Raw genomic sequence first — 11,171 nt, 5'->3', positions numbered from 1 at the left:
AACAGGAGGGAGGAGGCATTCCAGGCAGAAGGCCCAGCTTCAGCAAAAATCAGGACTCAAGAGGCTCTGTGCTAGATGTGGAGAGAAAGCAGGTGTGAGAAGAGGGGAGGCTGGAATGTGGTAGGAAAGTGGCGGTCACCTGCCTTGTGACCTTGCCAAGGGCTGCCAGAGAGCCCCGGAGCAAATGTGGAAAAGGTTAGGGATTGCATAGGGATGTGGGGGTGGAGGCCCGGGGACAGGGGAGGGCTGTGGAGGGGAGGCTGGAGTGGAGAGCTTGTTAAGAAGTTAAGCTGGCAGGACCTGTACGGCGTGTCGCCACCTCACTGGGCGTCACCTCAGTCTCCCACAAGCACACTTTCACACAGAGCCCGAGGGAAAAGGCGCCCATGATGCGGTGGTCAAGGGTGGGGCCTAACAGGGGCAGGAGGGACAGTGGTCCCAGAGCTGGGTGTGGGTGACCCTCCCGGGTTAGACACGGACGGTAGGCGGATCCCAGAGCAGCATTCGGAAGAGAAAGCAGCTTTACACAGGTGCAGGGAACTCCTACGAAGAAAGCTGGGCGCCGAAGAATCGATGCTTTTGAACTGTGGTGTTGGAGAAGACTCTTGAGAGTCCCTTGGACTGCAAGGAGATCCAACCAGTCCATCCTAAAGGAAATCAGTCCTGAATGTTCATTGGAAGGACTGATGCTGAAGCTGAAACTCCAATACTTTGACCACCTGATGCGAAGAGCTGACTCATTTGAAAAGACCCTGATGGCTGGGGAAGATTTAAGGCAGGAGGAGAAGGGGATGACAGAGGATGAGATGGTTGGGTGGCATCATCGACTCAATGAACATGAGTTTAAGTAAGCTCCGGGAGTTGGTGATGGACAGGAAGTCCTGGCATGCTGCAGTCCATGCGGTCACAAAGAGTCAGACACAACTGAGGGACTAAACTGAACTGAGGGCACTCCTGTCCAGAGAGGTGTCCCAGGGCCAGCCTTCCACCTCTCTCCCCATCATCCCCAGCCACACGCCCTGGCCCTGGAGCCTGGCTGAAGAGCTAGTCAGGCTCGGGAGGTGGGTAACTCCTGGTTCCTGGAGCTGCAAGAGCTGGGGGAGGCCCCAGCCCAGCAAGCCCAGAGGGGTGTGGGGTCTTGCCAGCTCTGCTGGGCCATGGGCACAGCCCTCGCCTGGCTTCCTCCCTTCCTGCCCCTTGCCCCCAGTACTGATCCTTGAGCCAGCTTTGCACCCAGTCGTGGTGTGTGGGTGTGAGAGTGAGTGTACCACCAAGTCAGGGCCTCGTCAGTGCTGCCATAGCACCCACTCGACTTCCAGTCTTGGTGCAATGTTCCTCTGAGGTGAGGCCCTGCGTCCTCTGTGTCTCCATCACTTCTGGATCACTGCTCCCGGCACCTCTCGCCCCATTACTGCAGCTGTCTGTTTCCACACTGGCTTCCTGCGACCTTGGGTGCTTCTTAAGGGTAAATGCTTCATTATGAGGCCAGAACCAGGCGTGGCACATGGGGGATGGCTGCAGATATGGGAGCCTCTGTCTTTGGGAGCTCCTTGTGGCTGTCTGGTGCTTCTGTCGTGCTCTGCAAAGTCACGAGGTCATGAAAAGTTTATTAACGGTGTGAGACACCACCACATACTCACCAGAAAGGCTGACATTAAACTTGGACAATTGTTCAAGGGCATGTGGGGCCACCGGAAAGCTCCCACGCTATTGGAAAATGTGCCAATCGTATGAGCAATTGGGAGGCTAAAATCAAACCTATGTCTATGTCTATGTTAGAATCCAGGCAGAAGAAGAGCACATGTCTGCAGAAGGGTATGTGGGAGAATGTCTACATTACAGCTCAATCATGGAATCAACTCAAGCGTCCACCAACAGGAAAACAGATAAATAAATTGTGCTATAATGCCACAGTAGAATACTACTCAGCACTAAAAAAGAACCAGCGATGGCTACCCGTCCAGCATAGATGACATCACAGGCAATATGTTAAGTATAAGAAGCCAGGTACAAAAGAGACCAGAGCGCATGATTCCATTTCTCTAAAGTTCAGCAACAGGCAAAATTGATTGGTGATAGAAGCCTGTGATACTTCTGCTGGGGGTGTGGTATGGACAAGGTAGGGGCATGAGGATGTTTCTCTGAAAGGTTTTCTGGAATGTTCTCTGGCTTGACATAGGTGGTGATTACAGGAGTATTGTTCTTCAGTTGCTAAGTTGTGTCTGACTTTCCGCGACCCTATGGACTGCAGCCCGCTAGGCTTCCCTGTCCTTCACCATCTCCTGGAGTGTGCTCAAAGTCGTGTCCATTGAGTCAGTGATGCCATCCAAGGCATCAAGGGTGTATGTATCTGTAAATAAATCATCAAGTTATACACTGAAGATGAGTATTGTCTGTGTATTTTATTCTGCAATAAGAAAGTTAGAGGGAGGGGGAAAAACAGCTTATAAAAGGCTTCTGAGATTCTAATTAGTTTTTTTTAAACCCCACTGTAGCTTTTGCAGCAAAAATGAGTGAGGCCCGCATGGCCCACGTTTTCTTCAGGATCCCAGAGTATTCTCATTTATGGGCGGAGAGGCCCAGGGCTGCTGGTGAACAGAGGACCCGGCCGCCAGCCAGGAGGGTGGGCATGGCCCAGAGGGTAGCCCTGTTGACCCCCTCTTCCCGACCCCCTCCTCCCCCGCTGTAGCCAGACCCCTCTCTTCCTCTGGTTCCTGGAAACTACCCGACCCGAAGGTGTTTCCAGCACTTAAGGCTGGGAGCTAAGCCGCTCCTCCACTCCAGGAAAATATTTGTTCAGGGACTTGGCACCCGCAGAAGAGGAAATAAAAGCCACCTTGGAGTTGAATGGGCGGCGCTGCTGCGGGTTGCTTTGTCTGCCCCTCCAGATTGCCTCTGCAGGCCCTGGGGCCCGTCGTCTGGGGCCAGGCCCAGGGATCCCATGCCACAGACGGGCCTGTATCAGGGATGAGCCTGGAGTGCCAGCTGCCCCTGCGTTCCTCATTTGATTCAGGCAGTCAGCTGTCAGTCTAGATGGCAGACGGTTATGAAACCTACTATGTATCCTGCACGGCGCTGGCCCTGGACGCCAGCAATGTCCTTGCCTTTGAGGGTGTTGAGAGCTAGCGAGGCAGGATAGTGGGACGGCCATTCCAGCCTAGTGGAAGCTGTGGTGTGATGGGAGGTGGGGCCAGGGTGCTGGGCAGGGCAGCAGGGCAGGGCTAGGCTTGCCAGTCAGGGGACGATGGGCCAGGACCTGGTGTCAGGGCTGAGGGCTGAGGAAGCAAACGTTAGCGCTTGATCAGAGTGGGCAGAGTGTGCCAGGGAGACAAGCAGTGTGGCCAGAGGCCCAGAGACGAGGGAGAGCCAGGGTCTTTGGGATGTGAAAGGTGGATGGGTTCGGCTATGGTTGAGACCCACAAGTCAGGAGACCAAAACGGGGAAGCGCCTGCCACAGGTGCCGTGAGGCTTTCCAGCGTGAGTTCAGAGGTGTGGACTTTATCCCCTGGGCACTGAAAGTTTTTGTTTGCTTTGCAACATTTAAACACATTGATTGATTCTTTTTGATATAGGAAAGTAGAGAGAAGAAAATGAAATTGGCCTCAAATCCGCCCCCCGCCCCCGCTTCCCACTCCAGATCTTGCCTGATGACATTTCAAAAATTAAAACGCTCTGTGCATATGAATTTGAAATCCAAGCAGAACAGAAAAGTAAACAAAGAAAAGTGAAAGCCTCCTATTCCCCACCTGTCTCGCCAAAGGCAATTTCGCTTAGCAGGTTTTCAGTGTGTGCTTCCAGAAATTTTTTCCATCATACACTTGTGAGGGTAAGCCTATGTTTTCAAGAGTTACACCAAAGGGATGGCGCTACATGCCTAGATCTGCAGCTTCCTTTTCCTGACCTGGTTTCATTTCAGCACGTGTATTCGGTCCTACGCCATTGTTCTTTTTTTTTTATTTTTAATTCTTTTGTCCCAGCTGCATGGTGCACATGTGGGACCTTACTTTCTCAATGGGGGATTGAACCCTTGCCCTCTGCATGGGAAGCACAGAGTGTTAACCACTGGACAGCCAGGAAATTCCTTACCCCGTTGCATTTATTTATTTTAATTGATTAATTTATGGCTGTGCTGGATCTTCGTTGCTGGGAGGACTTTCCTCTAGTTGTGATAAGCAGGGTCTTCCCTCTAGCTGCGGTGCACTGCTGACTTCTCTTGTTGCGGAGCACAAGCTCTAAGGTGCGAGGCCTTCAGTAATTGCGGCACACGAGCTCAGTAGTTGCAGCTTGCAGGTTCTAGAGCACAGGCTTCGTTGCTCTGTGGCATGCGGAATCTGCCCGGATCAGGGATCGAACCCGTGTCTCCTGCACTGGCAGGCAGATTCTTTATCACTGAGTCACCAGGGAAGCCCCAGCCCTCCTGTGTTTAATGTTTGCAGAGCACTTGGTTGTACAGTGGAGCAGATGCACATTACTGACATGATTCTTCCCACTGGATGGGCATCTCGTTTCCAGGCGTTTGCAGTTATAAACCTTGCTGGGGAACACCTTCCCAGACAGCCATCCTAGAGTATCACATGGTACAGACCCAGGGGAGAGTTGGGAGGTTGCACCCTGGACACCTCTCTAGGAGACTGGCTTCTAGACGGAGGGGGAAGTTCTTTATGATCATCTTCCAAAAGTTCCACCAGTTCTGCACCTGTCGCCACACCCAGACTTCGTGGGACAGGCCCCAAGACAGCCCTCTCCCGTATCACCATACGTGTCGTCAAATGGTTCCATTTTCTTTTCTCCACTGGGGTGGAGGATATGAAAATGGTATTCCATGGTTGTTTTGATTTTCATATATTTAACTATAGATGAAGTTAGGAATCTTTTCATGTGTTTTTGCCATTTGCATTTTTTTTTCCATAGGGGAACTGCTTCTTCATATTATTTGGCCCATTTTTCTCATGGATTGGCATGGGTTCCATGTGCACTGATGATATGCAAAATACCCCTCTGGCTGAGGTGTGAGGGGAATAGAGGGGAGCTGATCCGCTGGGAGGCCCATTCAGGGGTCCCTGTGAGAGGTGCCTTGCCTGGTGCAAGCGAGGGCCTTGGGGAGGGGAACTGGGAAGACATTTGGGAAGGATCACCGGCAGGACTGGCTAGTGGATTGATTTTTCTTTTGCACAATAATCCAGTCACTTTTGGGTCAGTGAAAGAAAAAAAAAAAAACCACCGCCGGCTGCCCCTCTAATGTTGTCACACAGGATTCGTGTTGACAGGACGCAGTTGGGCTAGAGCCCCTGCCTGGCAGTCTGTGCCACCCAGGCCCGACCTTCTGTACAGGGCACCGGGGGTGGGGGTGACAAGGAGGAGGGAGGTGTGGAGGACGGTTCCCAGGTTCCCACTTCAAATATTATGGTCCCATAAACCATGGAAACGTCTCAGAAATTCCAGTGTTTCAGCACATAGTTACCGATTGACCCACATTAGGCAGAAGTGATCCAGAGTGCACCCGCCCCCAAAAGGGAAATAGGGGTGCACTGGGCCAGAGCACGTACATTGGGAGATGAAGGGGGTGGCACGGGCTGACGACACAGTACAGCTGAGAAGGGACGGGGGTCCCCACTGCCATCTCCGCCCATAATAGAGGACCTGGAACGTAGGAGGTACTTTGGAAATATCCACTAAGTGAAATTACGTTAATGTTCAAATTTATCTTAAGGTCAAAATGAATGGGAAAGGGACTGAAAAGGAAATGTAATTTTTTCCTGTTTTTTAAAAAATGAAGGACGTGGATGGACCTAGAGACTGTCATACAGACTAAGCCAGAAAGAGAAAAACAAATGTCATTTATTAACGCATATACGTGGAATCTAGAAAAATGGTACAGATGAACTTATCTGCAAAGCAGAAACAGAGACACAGATGTAGAGAACAAATGTATGGATACCGAGGGGGGGAAGGGGAGAGTGGGAAAAATTGGGAGACTGGGATCAACATATACACACTACTGGGTGTAAAATAATGAGAACCGACTGTATTCAGTTCACAGCACAGGGAACTCTGCTTAGTGCTCTATGGTGATCTAAATGGGAAGGAAATCCAGAAAAGAGGGGAGATATATATATACAGCTGATTCCCTTGGCTATATAGTAGAAGCTAACACAACTTTGCAAAGCAATTATACTCCAATAAAAAAATTAAAGTCTCTTTTTTTGTGCAATAATTCATTCTTGTTTCATTAAAAAAATCAAAATCCAGTGGTTTTATTTGGCTTCTTTAAATTGAACTATAGCTGACTTACAATCAGTAATTCATTCTTATTGTTGTATAGTTCTTTCGCATACAGTCATGTAACCACCACCACAGTTACGATATAGACAGTCTCAGCACCCCCAAAACTCCCTCTGTCCCTTTGCAATTGACCCCCGACTCCAGTCCCCAACCCTAGCAACCACTGATCTGTTTCTGTCTTGGTAGTTTTTCCTTTTCCAGACATCCTGTAAATAGAATCGTAGAGCATGGAGCATTCTGAGTCTGGCTTTTTTCGTTTAGGAGACTGCATTTGAGCTACATCAGAGCTGCTTTTAATTGCTGAGTATCATTCCATGTACCCATATGGGAACTTTGTTTGTAATCACCCCAAAACTAGAAGAACCCAAGTGCCGTTCAACTATATGGATCTCCTTATTTCTAGATTCACAAATCAGAATGCTTCCTTTGTCCAAGTACAAACCCTGATTTAGGATCCTTATTACTTGAGGGTGAGAAGTTAATTTCGAGGCCCTGTAGAAATTAACAGACTCCTAGTGAAGAGAGGGACGAAGGCCGAGGTGAGGACAGGACACTGGCTCCTGGACTCTGGGGCTAACCGCCCCATCTCCTTTAGATCTGGCCCACACCCAGCCTGTACAATGCATCTGGTGAAGTGGACAATACTCCCTGTTTGGGGCCAGCTCAGCTGGCGGATGGTGCTCAGCTGGGCTCTGCCTGGACTATCAGTCACTTCAGTTCAGCTGCCCAGTCGTGTCCAACTCTTTGCGACCCCATGGACTTCAGCACTCCAGGCTTCCCTGTCCATCACCAACTCCCGGAGCTTACTCAAACTCATGTCCATTGAGTTGGTGATGCAGTCCAACCATCTCATCCTCTCTCGTCTCCTTCTCCTCCCACCTTCAATCTTTCCCAGCATCAGGGTCACTTCAAATGAATCACTTTTTCACATCAGGTGGGCAAAGTATTGGAGTTTCAGCTTCAACATCAGTCCTTCCAGTGAATATTCAGGACTGATTTTCTTTAAGGATAGACTGGTTGGATCTCCTTGCTGTCCAAGGGACTCTCAAGAGTCTTCTCCAACAGCATAGTTCAAAAGCATCAATTCTTCAGTGCTCAGCTTTCTTTACAGTCCAACTCTCACATCCATATACGACCACTGGAAAAACCATAGCTTTGACTAGACGGACCTTTGTTGGCAAAGTAATGTCTCTGTGTTTTAATATGCTGTCTAGGTTGATCATAACTTTTCTTCCAAGGAGCAAGTGTCTTTTGATTTCATGGCTGCAGTCACCATCCATCTGCAGTGATTTTGGAGCCCGAGAAAATAGTCTGCCACTGTTCCCACTGTTTCCCATCTATTTGCCATGAAGTGGTGGGAACGGATATCATGATCTTCATTTTCTGAATGTTGTTTTAAGCCAACTTTTTCGCTCTCCTCTTTCACTTTCATCAAGACGCTCTTTAGTTCTTCTTCGCTTTTTGCCATAAATGTGTTGTCATCTTCAGATCTGAGGTTACTGATATTTCTCCCAGCAATCTTGATTCTAGCTTGTGCTTCATCCAGTCCAGCATTTCTCCTGATGTACTCTGCATATCAGTTAAATAAGCAGAGTGACAATATACAGCCTTGATGTACTCCTTTCCCAATTTGAAACCAGTCTGTTTTCTATGTCCTATCTGTTCTAATTGTTGCCTCTTGATCTGCATACAGATTTCTCAGAAGGCAGGTCAGGTGGTCTGGTATTCCCGTCTCTTGAAGAGTTTTCCACAGTTTGTTGTGATCCACACAGTCAAAGGCTTTGGCATAGTCAATAAAGCAGAAGTTCTTATAACTCGGTTTCCTCTCTTGAAAACCAGGAAAGCTGATGCTTACCTTAAGGTTCTGGTTCAGAGACACTGGAAGAGATTTTTTAAAAATTCCATTTCCTAACACATGCCAGAAAGCAGGATTTGCAATAATTACTAATAATATATATTGCATACTTTGTGATAGGGCTTCCCCCGTAGCTCAGTTGGTAAAGAATATGCCTGCAATGCAGGAGACCCCAGTTCTATCCCTCGGTCAGGAAGATCCCATGGAGAAGGAAATGGCAACCTACTCCAGTATTCTTGCCTGGAGAATCCCCATGGACAGAGGTGCCTGGTGGGCTACAGTCCATGGGGTCAGAAACAGTCGGACACAACTGAGTGGCTAAGCACATTACATCACCATATGATTAGAATCTGTCAGGCCCGATACACACCTGCCCTCTAAATTCAGGGGCTTTGCATTTTGACTCCCTTTTTCTTGTTATGTGACTATAAACTCCTTAGAACCTCGATTTTCTGGTCTGTGAAATGGGGCTAACAGGTCTTTCTTCATAGTGCTGTGCAGGAATTAAAGAAGATAACGTGAGTAAACCACATCACAGAAACTGCGTTTTGCATGGGACTTTGCAAGCACTCCATACATAGTGGCCATTAGTCTTATGCGGACAAAACCTCTGAGAAACAGGCATTACTACCCCATTTTATGGATGAGGAAAATGAGGCCCCAAGCCACGACTTCATACAGCTGCTAAGTGGCCACACTGACAAGCAACTCAGGTCTTTTTCGCTCAGAAGCACATAGCAGTCCCCTGAACACGGCTGCTCCCTGTTTCATCTATTTTGGCCCCACAGGACCACCTGGACAGGGTGTGCGGGAGGCTCTTTGGGGCTGGGGTTGCTCCAGGCACAGGATACGATGGCCTCCCCGAAATGTCTGGGTGCTTCTGCCAGGGTCAGCAATGATAACCTGTGGTGCAGGAAGCCATGGTCACAAGAATACAAACAGCAGGGTGAGGGTGGCCACTCCCTTCTGCCCCAGCCCTGCCAGCTCTGTGCTCCTGGGGCTGGACTGGGGGTAACACCTGGCATGTCTCAGATCTAGGAGTTAAGGGATGGCCCTGTCCCCCCTCCCTGTCATGCGTCTCCTAGGAAGCTGGACAAGCAGGTGGACCTGGGATCTGCTGAGAAAGGTCCAAGATTGTGACGTGGGCCCCTGTGGCAGCTCTCCCCCTGGAGCCCTGAGCAGGCCGCTTCATGCATCTCACGCCCTCAACAGAATCACAGAGGCTTTCCTGGGTCAGAGCCTCTGCAGAACCCATGGTTTCGTGGGAAGGACAGACCCGCATGACTGTACAATGCAAACAGTCAAGGCAGTATCCTAGGGACACAGATGAAGGGCATCTTGTCCAGCCTGGGGAGTCTGAGAGCCTAAAGGGGGGGAACATCTGAACAGAATATTAAAAAATATATATTCATTTATTTATTCAGCTGCACTGGGTCTTAGTTGCTGCATGTAGAATCTAGGTCCCCAACCAGGGATCGAACCCAGCACTCCCAGCATTGGGAGTACGGAGTCTTAGCCAATGGACCACCAGGGAAGTCCTTGAATGGGGTTATTATTAAAGGAGCCAGCCAGGCCAAGCAGGAGAGGGATGTTTGGGGCATGTGCTAGGTGAACTCAGGGACTAGCAAATCAGATCTAGTAGGCGGTGTCTGTGGGGGAGTGGGCGGGGACAGGAAGGCAGTGGCAGAGGAGGCAAGAGGGACAAGAGGAGCCTTAAAGGAGGGCTTGCATCCTGGGTTTGAGTGAAGGGAAGAGGTGGCCGTGGTGTGTGGAGTCAGCTGCTCTCGGCCTACGGAAGCTGACTGCACAAGTTCAGTGGCCTCACACTGGCTGTTTGAAACTGGCCACAGTGGGAATTGGCAAGTGCTACAAATTAGAGCCAGCCGTTGAAAAAATAAAAAAGGGCAGGCTCTGGTGGATTTAAAAGTCAGGGTATGGGATGATTAACTTTATTCCTCAGGAGGATACTCCGTCTGGTGTGAAGGGTGGGCGGAAGGCAGTGCACTCCGAGGCTGGAGCTCGGCAGCTTTGGGTGACTTCCTGGCAAGGGTAAGGGACCAGGAATGGAGAGGACCGCCCCGCCGGTCACCCGACCCCGCTGTGTGGGCGCAGCCTGGGGGTGGGGCGGAGGCTTGGGGAGCCCCTCAACCTTCCACAGCCAGAGCCTGAGAATCCGCAATAAAACCCTTAACGAGAAACACCTGGGCTCTGCCCCAGCCCAAGCTGGGAGCTGGGACGGGAGGGGATTAGGGCATTGCAAGTGGGGTGGAGAAGGAGCTGGTATTTCAGGCAGTTATTTGCTGGTTCATCATCAGCTCCCCTGAGCCCCTGGTTGTGTGGGGAGAATGGGGCGCTGAGGGAAGAGGGGAAAGAAGTCACAGTGATGGCACCACCACACGTGGCCCCTGGGGACCCCCCGAGCCAAGGCTCTGGTTGTGTGAGTGCTGGCTCTATGGAAGCTTCTGGTCTAGGTCACAGTGTGTCAGAGCCACATCAGGCAGGGCCCTGCGTATCCTGCGACTTCCCAGGGAGTCCTGTGTGGGGGAGGGGCCTAAGTGGTAAGAGTGCTGGAAGGATGAAGACTGAGTGCCTCTCCCCACCCTATCCCATCCCACCCTCGCCAGGCGGATGCACTAAGGAAGGAGCGTCTGAAACCCCAAAGGGGAGGCTTGGCTCACCCCAGAGCCCACTGGGGCTCTTGGCCTGGTCCAGCCTGGCCTCCAGATCCAAACTGCTCCCTGGACTTGGGTGTCTGGGGAACCGAGGCGGCCACTGGGGAGGCTAGGCCCCAGGCTTCCGCCTACCCTTCTCTTGAAGGATGCGCTGGCAGGGCAGGACATGTCTTGAGTGGGAGGGCGCTCCCAACTGGGCAGCGGTTCTCTTGACTTCTCAAGACTATCCAGGGCTGGCGCAGAAGCAGCCGTGGGGCTCCCAGGCTCTGTGCCCACCAGCAGAGCTGGGGTTCCCTGTCAGAAGTGCCAGTGGTCATCAACCGGGTGGGTCAGGAATTGGGAAAAGGCTGTTGGGCACTGGG

This window comes from Ovis aries, chromosome 3 (genome assembly GCF_016772045.2).
Source record: "Ovis aries strain OAR_USU_Benz2616 breed Rambouillet chromosome 3, ARS-UI_Ramb_v3.0, whole genome shotgun sequence".
Taxonomy (NCBI): Eukaryota; Metazoa; Chordata; class Mammalia; order Artiodactyla; family Bovidae; genus Ovis; species Ovis aries.
Note: the sequence above shows the minus strand (reverse complement) of the source record.